At 40.4% G+C, this 14,076-nt stretch overlaps 1 protein-coding gene and 1 pseudogene across 1 annotated transcript in view; both read right to left on the reverse strand.

Moving 5' to 3' along the window:
- Nucleotides 1-14,076, reverse strand: part of LOC135703878 (uncharacterized) — a 325,488-nt gene that overhangs the window by 85,702 nt on the left and 225,710 nt on the right. The gene's annotated exons all lie outside the window — the stretch shown is intronic.
- On the reverse strand, nt 2,479-2,647 carry LOC135703924 (U4 spliceosomal RNA; annotated as a pseudogene).

Raw genomic sequence — 14,076 nt, forward strand, 5'->3', positions numbered from 1 at the left:
TGCATTCTTTCTTTAAACAATTTGTCGAAAGGAACGAAGTTACATTATACTGGGTGCCCGGTCATTGTGGTATTGTAGGAAATGAAAATGCTGACAGTCTAGGCTAGACAAGCTTCTGCATCGAGCTTCATCGGTCCGGAACCATTTTGTGGAGTCCCTGAGTGCGCTCTGAGGATGGAACTAAGAACTTGGGAAACGTCTATGGTAGAATCTAATTGGAATGCCACGGATACATCCAGACAAGCCAAAAGATTTATAATACCGAGTGCTGCCAATACTCGGATCTTACTTAATCTTAAGAAAACAGATCTTCGGGTAATAACTGGTCTAATGACTGGTCACTGCCCTAGCAGATATCACTTCAATAAAATTGGGAAAAAAAATCAGTTTAGCAACTGTCGTTTTTGTCATCTTGAAAATGAAACTGCTGAACATATACTCTGCAGTTGTGGAGCATTTTTCAATCAAATAATGTAAATTTTAGGAAAATGACTATTATAAATTAGACTATTATATTATTATTAGACTTTATAAAACGAATTGAGTCTAGGTGGGACTGCAATGTCAACCAATGAGGGTTATTTCGAGAGTCGAAGTGACTTTTGTCACTAGCGAAGTGAGAAAAGTCATGTCGTGGTGACGTGACTCTCTGTGCAAATCAAATGGAGAGTCACGTCACCATGATTCTCGGAATAACCCCAAATGTCTATCACACCTTAATTGTGACAAGATATGCGACTAGCACCACATTAAATCTGGGTCAAACAACAATATTCCTAAGTAATGGACGCAGTTCTTAAATGGCTCTACAGACTTAAAATAATAAAAATAATAATGGAACAGATCTTACTCAAAATAGTTGGAACATATCCGAAGATAACTAAATTGCTTGAAAATCGTCAAACTTTTCTAAAGTTCTCTGATGTAAGGACTTTGAAAATGTTTTCGGAAATTCCCTGAGTAGCTTGAAACTTTTGTAAATTTTCTGTAATTTCCTTAAAGTTAATTGAACTGCCTTGAGGTTCTCGAAGCCATCCTGAAGTTTTTGAAATTCTCCTGAAGTTCTTGGTACTGCCCTTAAATAAATGGGACTGTGCTAAAAATCTTTAAACTTCCCTGAAAATCTCTGATCTTCTTTGAAATTCACAAAATACCTATGTCAAGAGTTTTCTAAAACATTCAGGATTTCTACTGGGCTTACCTGAAAATGCTTGAACTTCTTCCTGAATTCATCGAAACTACCGTTCAAGGTTTTTAAACTTGTTCGAAAGTCTGGACGTCCTTGAAGTTATTGTGACAGCTTTAAGATAACTGAACTACCTTGATAATATCTAGACCTATCATCCCTGAGGCTATTGGAACTTCTCTAAAGTATCCACAATTTTCCTCAAGTTTTCTGATCTCCTCTGAAGTTTTCTTGATTTTCCTGAAGCTTTCTCGATACCTTTTAAAAGTTCCTGAAGATTTCCTGAACCTGATGGAACTACGGGACTGATCTCTATATCTACAAGCAACAACTTGTAGTAGTCTACATAAGCGAGGGCTCATACTGTGGGCCCAGCCTGACAACGTATGCATGTGGATGTGTTACCATGGAAACCAGCCATTTTATACTTTAAATGCTGGCTACAATACGGATACCAAATGGCAGGCCCTTGGATGGAACCACATTAAAGTTCACGAAGCTTCCTGAAGTGCCTGGCATTTTACAGAAGTTTCCTTACTATCCCGCAGTATGTCAATGAAAATTCTTCAAAATCCCCGGTACTTCCTTTCATTCCTCAGAACTTCTTCAAAGAGCGGTGCCGATGCACAGTGGTTGAAAAGTCCATTTTGACGCTCTTATGATTAAAAATGATTACAAACAACTTTGCCCAAGTCATAAAAGTCCTAAATTTCACTCAAATCGAGATAGAGAGCGTTGTTTGAGGACGGACCCCCAAAAACACGTTTTTCATCAAAACACATATTTTCTTTAATTTTAGGTCCTCATTATGTTCAACAAAGTTGATTGGTATACTACAATACACATCGTTCTAGAACATACTATACCTGCATAATTTTAATAGGATGAGTTATTGATAAATTTTCTTCTATTTTCCTCATACTTTGGCCTTGCGTATCTTTCTTAGGTGCAAGAAGGTGCAGATGAAATTAAATGCATCTAAAACAACATTAAAAGAGCTTTCAAATGGTGGTAAATTTGTCCGTTCACGACCGTTTGCTGGGGAGTTGTGATCAAAACAAGTATCTATATCTTTACTCTGTTTTATGGTAAAACCAGTATAAAAAAGATAATCTACTTCAATATATCCACATGGTTTTGCATTTTTGTTGTCAATATTTTGTATTCTATTCAATTATCATCATTATTATCATAATCATAACCATTAATATAATCATTATTGTTTCCTTCAGCTTCTTCTGCTAGCAGCTGTTTAGCATCGCTCGACAAAGGCTTCTCGTGATTTTTAGGCCATCCACGAATGCTAGTAATCAATGGATCTGATAATAATAATAATAATGATTGCTTGTGGGTATTGAACTCTTGGTATCTTTTAAATAAAAGTTTTATTAATTTTTCAACTAGCAATAATCGCACCTCGGTTGTACCTCATTGGTTACGATATCGCCACTGCGCAAAGTTAGTTTTATTAATTTATTCGTTGTTATTTTGGTTGGATACATGTACCTCTTCCAATCCTTGTTCCTTGCCTCCTGTGCTTCCTCAGAAAACTGACCGATTAGAACAAGGAAATGTCCAATCACGGCTGATCCATGTATCAATACTTTATGAATTGTAGCTGGCAAGTAATACCAGGTTCGACAGGTTGGTGTTGATTAACAAAGCTTCTAGATCTGTGTTTTCGGGTATAGGGTTGCTCAAGGACTTCTTCAAAGAATGAACCAACTTATTTTCATCTGCAGGACTTGCGTGAGAAACGGTTTTCAGGATATCCGTCACCTTTTCTCACCTGATTCTCTCATCTTCATTTGTGTCGCAAATGCTAGCTCATTAAGATGGTAGCTATTCCGAACCTCTGCAGTTTTCTTCCTCTACGTTGTTTCACAACATTCTTCGTCCTGTCACACTTTTTGCATTTTCAGAAGTAGACGGAAGCAAGTTTAAAACGTTTTCAGGAAGCGTAAACGGCGTGACACTTGACAACCATGCAAGAGCATGTTTGGTCCAGAGCTTTTCAAAAAAAGTCGCACATCGTTTTCACGGGTTTTCCGACATGTGCAGCCACATCCGGCATAATATTCACATTTATGGCATAACACTGGAGTACCTTCTTATAAACGCAGTTGAATTTTGATGATCGGCCTCCACTCGTTTTTGACCAGAGTGATAAGAGATCACGCTTATCAATTTCAACTTAAATTGAATCAAGAAAAAAAAAGATCATTGGCACTTGTTGTGATCTAACGATGAATTGAAAATTTTAAAAGAAATTTAGCCCTTCCAGATAATGTCATTTTACTTCAAAGCCCTGATCTCGTAGCTTCCTCTACTGTCCGGTTTCTTTGACAAAATTAGTCTCTCTCTCCTTCGCTTGGCTTCCGCAGTTCTTCTATCTTACATGCTTTCATATACTTTCACAATTCTCGATAAACATTTCAAATTGTCCTATCTGCTTTGATCGATTCTCTTCATCGACTTTCTCTTTTGATAACCACTGCTATGCAAACAGATTTCGCGCTAATTATTCAACATAGTTTGATAAATGAGATTCTTATCTAGCATCCAAAACGTGAAATACAATAGCGAAAGGTTTTGAAGCTGAGTTAATAACGGAAGAGAAAGTCGATGAAGAGCATCGATCAATGCAGATAAGAGCTTTTGAAATGTTTATCTAGAATTGCTTCACGCTTGATGAAAAACAGTGATGAGCACTATGGAAAAACACTTATCGACTCACAAGTTTAACTGAATTTGACAGTTTTTTTTTTCATTCTTGATGCTTCAGTTTTGCCTTCTGGGCAATTTTTGGAAAGAAAATGTGCCGTTCTTGAATTTTATAAGCTCTGAGAAGTGGGAAATTTGTTTATTGAGTCGGTTACTATGGAAACGAATTTATTACACGGTATAAAACACAGTATCCCCTTGTTGTTGTAATGACTTCTATAAAGCCTATCAACGGGTGTTTGTTTTGATCATAACTCTCCAGCAGACGGTCGTGGACGGACAAATTTACCACCATTTGAAAGCTCTTTTAATGTAGTTTTAGATGCATTTAATTTCATCTGCACCTTCCTGCACCTAAGAAAGATACGCAAGGCCAAAGTATGAGGAAAATAGAAGAAAATTTATCAATAACTCATCCTATTAAAATTATGCAGGTATAGTATGTTCTAGAACGATGTGTATTGTAGTATACCAATCAACTTTGTTGAACATAATGAGGACCTAAAATTAAAGAAAATATGTGTTTTGATGAAAAACGTGTTTTTGGGGGTCCGTCCTCAAACAACGCTCTCTATCTCGATTTGAGTGAAATTTAGGACTTAAATGCCTTCAGCAAAGTTGCTTGTAATCATTTTTGCTACAACTTTGCTAAAGACGTCAACCATTTATCTCGACATTGTGAAAAAATAAATTTTTCATTTCACTTTTAGGGGGATTAATCACAAAACCCATGCCTTCAAAATATGAAGCATGTCATACTCATCAACTTTGTTCAACACGTCATTACTCTAAATCCGCTCTTCATGGTGCTATTAATTAAGAGCGTCAAAATGGACTTTTCAACCACTGTGCGATGGTGTAGTGGTAAACCTGTGGACTGTTTTTCACTGTAAAGGGCCTGGGTTCAATGCCAGTTGGCACCATCGGCATTTTTGGAGGCATAACATCTCTGATCATGCCTTCCTTTGGAAGGGAAGTAAAGCCATTGGATCCCGGTCCATGAGTTCATTAGACGATAGGTAGGGTTCAGGTTTGGGAGCTGCCTTCCTGGCGTCAGTAGCATTGGTACTCAGTACGTTTCTACAATTTTTGTTGACTACCCTGAAGTTCTCTTATCTTTCTTGGAGTTCTCACTACTCTTCTGATAATGTTCCAACGCGGAAATTAATAAAACTGCCTTAAAGCCCTCTAAACTTCCGACGTGTTTTGCAGTTTCGTGATTGCTTTCTATTTCTGTGCAATTTTCTACTCCTTCTCTGGTCTCTTAACTTCCTAACATTCTCTCGAGACTGTCAGTAATTTTTAGAACTTCTTGAAGGTTCTTGCCCTATTCCTGAAATTAACGGAAGTCCGGAAGTTCTCGGAATTTCCCTGAAGTTTCCATGATTTTCCTGATAATCATGAAACTACCCTGAATTGACAGAACAGCCCGAAGCTACATATCTTCTCTTGAGATCTTTAAACTCAACGAAAGTTTAAGACACGGAGGTTCCTGAAGCTCCTACAATTTTTCTGAATTTAATATAACTGCTGTGAAGCTCTTGCATCTTCATTGAAGTTCTCAAAACTTTCCAGAAATCTATGAAACTGCCCTGAAACTTTCGGAGCCTACCGTGAAGATCTTAAAACGGCCATGTTGATTTAAACGTTCTGGACGATTTTATTGTTTTCGGAATTTCCTTTAAATTCTTGGAATTTCCATGAAATTCTCAGAAATATCTAATAAGGCAAAAAAATCGAGAATCTTGGAATTAACTTAATGCTTTCAAAGTTTTTCAGAAGTTCCTAGAACTTCATTTATATTATCGCAATTTTTCTGACGTTCATGGGACTCTTAACTTTTTATGTTTATTGGATTTTATTCTTGGAACATCTGTAAAGTTCCCGCAAATTATTATGGAGTTAATTGAACGCATCTGAAGTTCTCAGACGTTTTTGGATCTTCCCTCAAATTTCCCGATGTTCATGGAGTTTCAATGAAATTCTCAGATCTTTCCCGAAGCTCTTTGAATTTTCCTAAAGATTTTTGAACGTACCTGAAGTAATCTGAAGTTTATTGCAGGTGTCGTAAAGTTCCTGGAATTTTCATGGAGCTAATGGAACTGTCGTGAAGCTATCTGATTTTAAGCTAAGTTCACGAAAATTTCCTTAAGTTCATAGAACTGAACTAAAGTTCTTGTAGCCAACCATTAAAGATCCTTAATCTTCCCCTAAGTTCTTGACTTTCCTGTAGATATTGGGACTTTCCTGTAGATCTTGGAACTTTCCTGAAGTTTTTGAAACTTCTCTGAACGCTAAGGATATTCATTGAAGTATAACAACATCTGCTTAAACGGCTCTGTGGTGGAATGGTTCAAAGAGGTAGTCTACTTAGGACTATTTAACACTAGACTAGCTAATTGTCAGGGAGCACATTAACAAAACTGACACCAAGGGCAACATGTTGATAAGATTACTGTATCCGTGTATCAACAGGGAGCTCATTCTGTCCCTGAAAAATGTGCCTGCTGTCTACAAAAACCATAATTCTACCTGTACTTGAGTACCTACAGTATACCAATCTGGGATAGGTGTACTAAATGGCACCAACTTAAGTTACAAAGGATCCAGAACAAGATACTTAGGATGATCCTCAACAGTCCTTCGTGGATTCGTGAATCTGAGATCCAGCACCAGGTTGGTCTTCAGACACTGGAATATGCGGACAACGTTCATCCTGGGATAATTCAAAGATCCTTAGAGATCTAGAACTTGGTAAGTTATTTATAGTTAGATAACATACCATTTAAAATTCCAAATACTAAATATGCCTCCAAGGGAAATATCTAAACTAGTTCTCAAACAAAAACATTAAATTATAAAAAAAAAAATCCAAACCCAATCATAAATCTGGCTGTATCATCTGAAATGTAACAACAAATGGAAAACCTTAATCAATGGAAATACACAGTAATTTTACTACTAAGATTTACTAGATCATCGATTCTCAACGTTCACCCACCGTGAGAGGAATCCCGCTCAATATCATTTCTTTTGATGTGCTTTTGCTTTTGACGATATATTATTCGAAATGTCCTCGTCGAATTCCAGACAAACATATTTAATTACTAAAATGTCTCATCCGAGTTAACAATAACCGAAGCAGCTAGAACTCTACTTCTGCTTAATTGATTTAAATTCCAGCAGCTGGACAGACATTCTTGGCTCCCTGCTGCTGTTGTCTCTCTGACGTTCGTGCGTCAAACAGCAGCAGCAGCAGCAGCAGATATTGTGTGAATGTAGAATGTGATTTTTCATTTAACACAATTCGACTCTCTGATCTCAACTGCCCGGGCGTGAACATAAAACCGCCAATGGTTCAATAAATTCGACGCTAACGTGCCGGCCGTGCGCCAAAACGGAATTCCAAATGAAAGTTGATCAATGGAATTCGGCCGCCTGCACGGACGATGAACGGAATGCAATCAACAGTTCGAAAAGTAATTAACAAATTCAATTATGACACGTGCACCAATTTCCAATTCAATTACAGCGGTTAGACGGCGTTCAAGTGAGAAATGTACGTTACGTGTAAAATGCGTAAATTGGCTTCGGAATTGTGGAAACGAAAATTTGGAATTGCAATTAAATGGTCCTCGGGAAATTATGTAATCTTGAATTAATTAAAAACAAATACCACAATCAGAATTAAGGTGGCACCAGGGTAGGAAACATGATCTGATACAGGTCCCGAATAGGCTCTTGAGATTAAATATGTACTAGCAAAAGGATCTCGACCCGGCAGTCTAAAATAAAGCTCCAGTTGAATCCCTTTCGGAGAACTCTCCTATCCTTTTATGGTGCTTGGAAAAAAAAAATCCGATTGAATATTGATAATATACCTTTGGTCCCTAACGGACACAGAAACACACGTTTTCTCCGCATTGACCGTTATGGGTGTGATCACAATGGAATAGCCCTCTGAAAATGCGATTTTCACCAGCTGTGCCCGGTTCAACTAAGCAAAGGTGAACAACCAAAAACTTATCAATATTTATTCGACAATAGCACAACACCGAAACGAATCAGTCGCGTTACCGGTTACCGTTACTGATTCTGTTGGAAAAAGTTAAGATCCCACCTGGCAACGGATCCACCCATCACCACCGGTAAAGTCAGTATGTGATTCTTGTTTTTTTAAAGAATCCTATTAACATTTTGGATAAATTCTTTTGATATTATTACAGCAGAATTTTATCGTACTTTACTGGAGAAAACGATGAATATTGGTCTAGTCCATCGATTCTCAACCTTGGGCACGCGTACTCTCACTGATCGAAAAGTAGATAAATTGAAGCTACAGTACTGGACAAAGGTGTATCATCTGAGAAGGTTTTTATTTTTTCAAAAAACTTCAAAGAGCTCCATCTTTTTCGGATGTATATGAAATTTTAGGAAATCTTGGCTGCTGGCTGCCAAGAAATCTTGGCTGCAGGACTTATCTTCTATATTTAAAAGTACAATAAACCAAATAAGCTGACATTTATTTCAAAACGTCGTGCTTTTATATAGGGCAGTTTTTGGCCTTAGTGGTTCTCTAATTAGCCCTATCTTTAATTTTATAATTATCATTTTTTCCATATCGATCCAAAGCTAGAGCATATATTTTGCCATATTTCTACGGAAATAATATCACAAAAAATAAACTGCAGAATTGACTTAGGACCTAGGGTTGGAGCTGAAGCAACCCAACAAACAATTTTAGCTGCAGATTCGCTTATACAGCCAAAATTTGCCTTATGCTGCAAATTGTTTGTTGGGAATAGTGACATAAATGGTAGCGTTAGAACAGTTTGATGTCACCACCTGAAAAAATGCAAAGTGATACTACTTTTGTCCATTCTGGATTTTTATTTTGCAGACAACAGCTTAACACCTCATTTTTACACTACAGTTTTGAAATATGAATAGGTTTGAAACCGCACATGCTGACCTACTAGGAAGGCACTGTCTTCGGCAATTTTTTTTCGGGTGGCTTAGTGCTTCCGGATGCTAAACATATAAGTTCTAAGTGGCGCCAGGATGCATGTGAGCCTCCTATAACTACTATCTATGAGCTGTCTTTCAAAATCATTTATTCGCAAATAAAAAATCACTTACATCCAATGTAAGGATAGCGGTGTCGGTGGTAAGCGTGATTGCCTCTCACTCCAAAAGGCCTGGGTTTAATCCAAGTCGGCGCCACCGGGATTTTCTGAGGCATGAAATCTCTGATCAAGCAGTTCAGTTCGGTTTTTGCTCGCACTGTCGAGTTGTTCGATTAGTTTCTAGATTGTTCCAAACATTCGCAAATTTACTGCGCATTTATTCGCGTCGTCAGTAGTGCAATCGCATCGTGTGATCAGGGTTGCCAAGTGATTTTTTTTGCATAATCTGGCTGCTGTAGAGTAAACACAGTCTAGATTTGTCGGAATGCTCTTGATAATTACGCTATTTATTGTATGTTATTTTTCAAGATGTTCACATTTATTATTAATAGAACAAGGCTATCCGTTTGATACTTTTTGACAAACATTGAAACAATATATTTAATTTTGATTGTCGAGGTGTTATGATTATTTGTATCCAAAATTCCACGCATTGTTGAAACATTTGGTCTGTTTTGGGATTTCATTCATTTCATTTATAATTCTCAAAGCAGCCGTTTGACCACAGACAAACAGACGTAACTCTTCATTGTGTATCTTCGTTCATGCATTTAACGTCTGATTTGAATATTATCAGTTCCGCGAACTACTCGCCGCAGCGCTGGCATCGGATCACTTTGACGTTTCTATATATTCTATAGAAATTTTATGCAATATTGTTTACGAGTTAGCGAACAAGCTTGTTTTCCGCGAGAAGCCAGATAGATGTCGTTACTGAGGTTTCAAAGAGTTACGTCTGTTTGTCTATGGTTTGACGGTAGATGATTAGTATGGCAGGCCAAAAGACTTGGAATAACTTTTCTTTTTTAGGAAATACCAGCTCACCGCATGTTGCTGTGGCTCAAGCTTTAACTTCAAAAGTTAACCACATTGCTTCGTTCATTTAAAAAAATAATCCAAAAAGTTAAAATTTATCAGCTCTCTACAATCTTGTTCGACCACCTGAATGATTCCCCGAGGAACAATTTCCGGAGTGGTAAAATTGTTTGATGCCTCCTTACTATAGCATTATTTGGGTCCAGCATAGTCGAATTAATCACAACTGGGTAATTGAAGTTATTGCCAGCGGTGCCTCAATTTTGGACACGGTACATGCAACTGTAACATCAAGCCAAGCTGCAGCAACTGCGCTCAAGAATACGGCAGTTTTGACTGCCCTGCGGATGGCATGCTTGGCATGCACAGTTGTACACACCAACTGCTCATTTGTTAATAACTTTTCACGCAGTGGTTGAAATTTGTTTTTCTTTAAAGTAATTGATAGATTAGGATCAGATATGCAAAGAGCAGGTAAATCTTAACATTTGAAACAATAATAATAAATTTTTAGACTTTAAGTCCGAGATGTGCAGCGACCCTGCGCTTCGGTCAGAGAGCGTATAGGGCTCCGTTGTGCCAATTTGGTCGTGGCACATTTCGAGTATGAGAGAGTAATTGCAGTTAGATCAAAAGTGCCTGAGAAAAATGCAAATACTTTCGCAGATTACCCGAAGTTGCGATAGTGAAGGTATGATCACAGACAAGCAGACATAACACTCTTAAAACCTTCATCGAAATCGTTTTGAACGGTCAATTTAAATGTTTCTTAGTTGGTAGTACCGTCACTGGTGGTGCACATAATCAATTCCCTAGCGTTTGAAGTTTGCACACTTCAACCATCAGTTGAGTGTATTGCCCTTCAAAGTATATACGACAGATGGTGGTAGGGTTTACAATGATAAATGTTCAATGTGTTGTGTCTGCTTGTCTCTGTGAAATAACATGGAGGTAACGTTAGGATAAAATCCAAAAATTGAGAAATATAACGCATCACTTTCAGAACTATTTCACTTCGCTACCGATGAACCCAAGTAATCATATAGTCGCAATATAGCTTGTATATTCTTACTTTGCTGGACTATGGTTACGGGCTGTTCATAAACTACGTAGACAATTTAGGGAGGGAGGGGGGTGACAATTATCCACGGCCCATACAAATTTTAAAATTTTTGTATGGACAATTGTCTACGCAGGGGGATGGGGGGGGGGGGTCAAGAATCCCAAAAATCTGTCGACGTAGTTTATGAACAGCCCCTTAGTTGAGGAATCTGATGAAACTGTCACTTCTTGAAACTGATCCCTTTCGTATTTCTTTCATTCTCTTTTCGCACACGGAGCGCTCGGTGGAATAGCGACTTTGGACGTGAGCCTCGTCCCAGATCACCATGGCAATTCATTTCAATTCAATGAAACCGGCCAAAAAAAGCGGAATCATATTAGAACCAACCAAGGACGATCTACGGAAGGAAATTGCCGGTGAAGCACGGAATGAAATACGACATTGTAGAGAGAGTTCTTTCTTAATAATACTGGCGGCCAGTGGGGGTTAGATTGAATACGCACACACACATACACACACACACACACACACACACACACACACACACACACACACACACACACACACACACACACACACACACACACACACACACACACACACACAGACACACACACACACACACTCACACACACACACACATACACACACACACACACACACACACAAACATACACACACACACACACACACGCACACACACACACACACACACACACAAACACACACACACACACACACACACTCACACACACACAGACATACACGGGCTACAAATGGTGAATTGACAACCTGGGAAGAGCGTTTTTCCTATCTCTGGTCCTCACAAGTTCCTACCTCACACCTCCCCGTGGTGTAGCCTGGGCAATGTTGTCCTTCTGACAATAGCAAAGTGAGGGGGTGCGACGCGAACACTGGCGCGGTAACCATAACACGGCGATCGAGGAAATGCTTCGTCAACCCGCAGGAGTGCCAACCGGCACATTAGGATCGACGCCAGTAAGATCCTTATTATGGCATACTGGATACGGCATGGAACTATGGACACGACACGGTACAATGGATTGGATACCACGCTACAGGGCTGACAGTCGTGCTATTCTGCTCCCTAAGTAAAGAAGGGTGACACCTTCTTGAAATGGCGAGTGGGCTAATAGTGCGGCTGCCCCCGTCCCGGTAAAACCTTGGCAGGCCTCCGGATACGTTCAAAACTCGTCACCAATTGGTGATTGGTGAGTAGTAGACTCAGATGTAACATTCCTGACTTACGCCGATCTGGCTCTGAACACGGCCCCCATGAAGGACCGTGTCAACCCTAGCATGGCCTCCCTGCTTGCATAGATAACCATGGGATCACGATAGGCGACTACATACAACGAGTGGAGATAGCGGCCCGGAGGGGGGACCCAACAGAATGGAGAAAAACGGAGAAAAAAACAAAAAAGAAGAAAATGAGAAAACCCAAAAAAATATGAAGGACGACGGCAAGACGCCAGAAATTGAAAACGGAGGAGCGAACGTGTTCGCAAGGAGCGGGATATTGCAGAGATCACCAGTGTTGAACCTGGAGGCAACAGCGAGTTCCAACAGCAGCAGTAAGCCCCAAGGTGAGCAGCAAGGACACCAAGGAGAGCTAGGTCTTATGCTAAGCCAGGTGTTCACACCGAAATCCAGCAGTAGCACACCCCAAGAAGGATTGCAGCTTGGGAAGACCAAATTGATGGAGGTCAGGAGGAGGATCAATGAACTCCATGACTTCATCAAGGATAAGAGCAACGTCCACAAGGCAATAAAGGAAATGGTGACGGGCATCAAATCCGCCATTATTGCTGCCGAACGTGAACAGGATGCGCTGAGGACGAGGTCCGTAACTGCCGAAAGGGCACTGATCGAGGCCAAGGAGAAAGCAGCAGCTGAAATACAGGAGACGCCAAAGGGACCTCGAAATCCACGCTCGGAGAAGAGGAAAAGGGAAACTCCAGGAGAGGAAGAGGAGTTGAAAAAAGTCAAGAACGACAAAGAAGACAACAAGGAGGAAGGCTGGCGTACCGTCGAGAAGCCAAAGGAGAAGTGGAAAAAACGGAAGGAAAAAGACATGAAGAAGAAAGCTGAACAGAAGAAGGTGATACCCAGGACTCGTCGGGAGCGAAGTAAGGGCGATGCTCTGATCGTCGAAGCTAAGGACAAAACGTCGTATGCAGCACTCCTCCGGAAGGTACGAGAGGATCCGGAGTTGAAGCAACTAGGAGAGAACGTGGTGAAAACCAGGCGAACCCAGAAAGGCGAGATCCTCTTTGAGCTGAAGAAGGATCCTGCTATCAAGAGCTCAGCCTTCAAGGAGCTCGTCGAAAAGTCTCTTGGCGAAGGGGCGAGCGTAAGAGCTCTATCCCAGGAGACAGTGGTCGAGTGCAGGGACCTGGACGAGATCACCACAGAAGAGGAGCTAAGAAGTGCGTTGAGAGTGCACTGCGATCTGGGAGATGTCCCGATGTCAATCCGCATGAGGAAGGCGTACGGCGGCATGCAAACGGCGGTTATACGGCTTTCGACAGCTGCAGCGAATAAGCTGTTGGAGACGGGCAAGGTCAAGGTTGGCTGGTCATTGTGCTCGCTGAAAGCCACTCCTCGGGTTACCAAGCAATTGGAGCGATGCTTCAAGTGCATGGGATTCGGTCACCAGGCGAGGAACTGCAATGGCCCTGACAGATCTGATCTGTGCAGGAAATGCGGAGAGAAAGGCCATATTGCAAGAGGCTGCACGAAGCATCCGAGGTGTATGCTCTGCAAAAAAGAGGACGGTAACGATCATACGACGGGAGGCTTCAAATGCCTAGCATACAAAAAGGCGATGGCAGGCCAACAGTAATGGAGGTAACCCAAATAAACCTCAATCATTGCGACATTGCTCAGCAACTGTTGTGGCAGTCGACAACAGAAACAAAGTGCGACGTTGCAATCATTGCGGAACCGTATCGAGTCCCTCCCGATAACGGTAACTGGGTTGCGGATAGAGCTGGGATGGCAGCTATACAAGTTATGGGCAGATACCCCATTCAAGAAGTGGTTGCGAGCTCATACGAAGGCTTCGTCATCGCCAAAAT

The sequence above is a fragment of the Ochlerotatus camptorhynchus genome, unplaced genomic scaffold (genome assembly GCF_037179485.1).
Source record: "Ochlerotatus camptorhynchus isolate MF236.1 unplaced genomic scaffold, CSIRO-AGI_Acam_v1.1 ptg000222l, whole genome shotgun sequence".
Classification (NCBI taxonomy): domain Eukaryota; kingdom Metazoa; phylum Arthropoda; class Insecta; order Diptera; family Culicidae; genus Ochlerotatus; species Ochlerotatus camptorhynchus.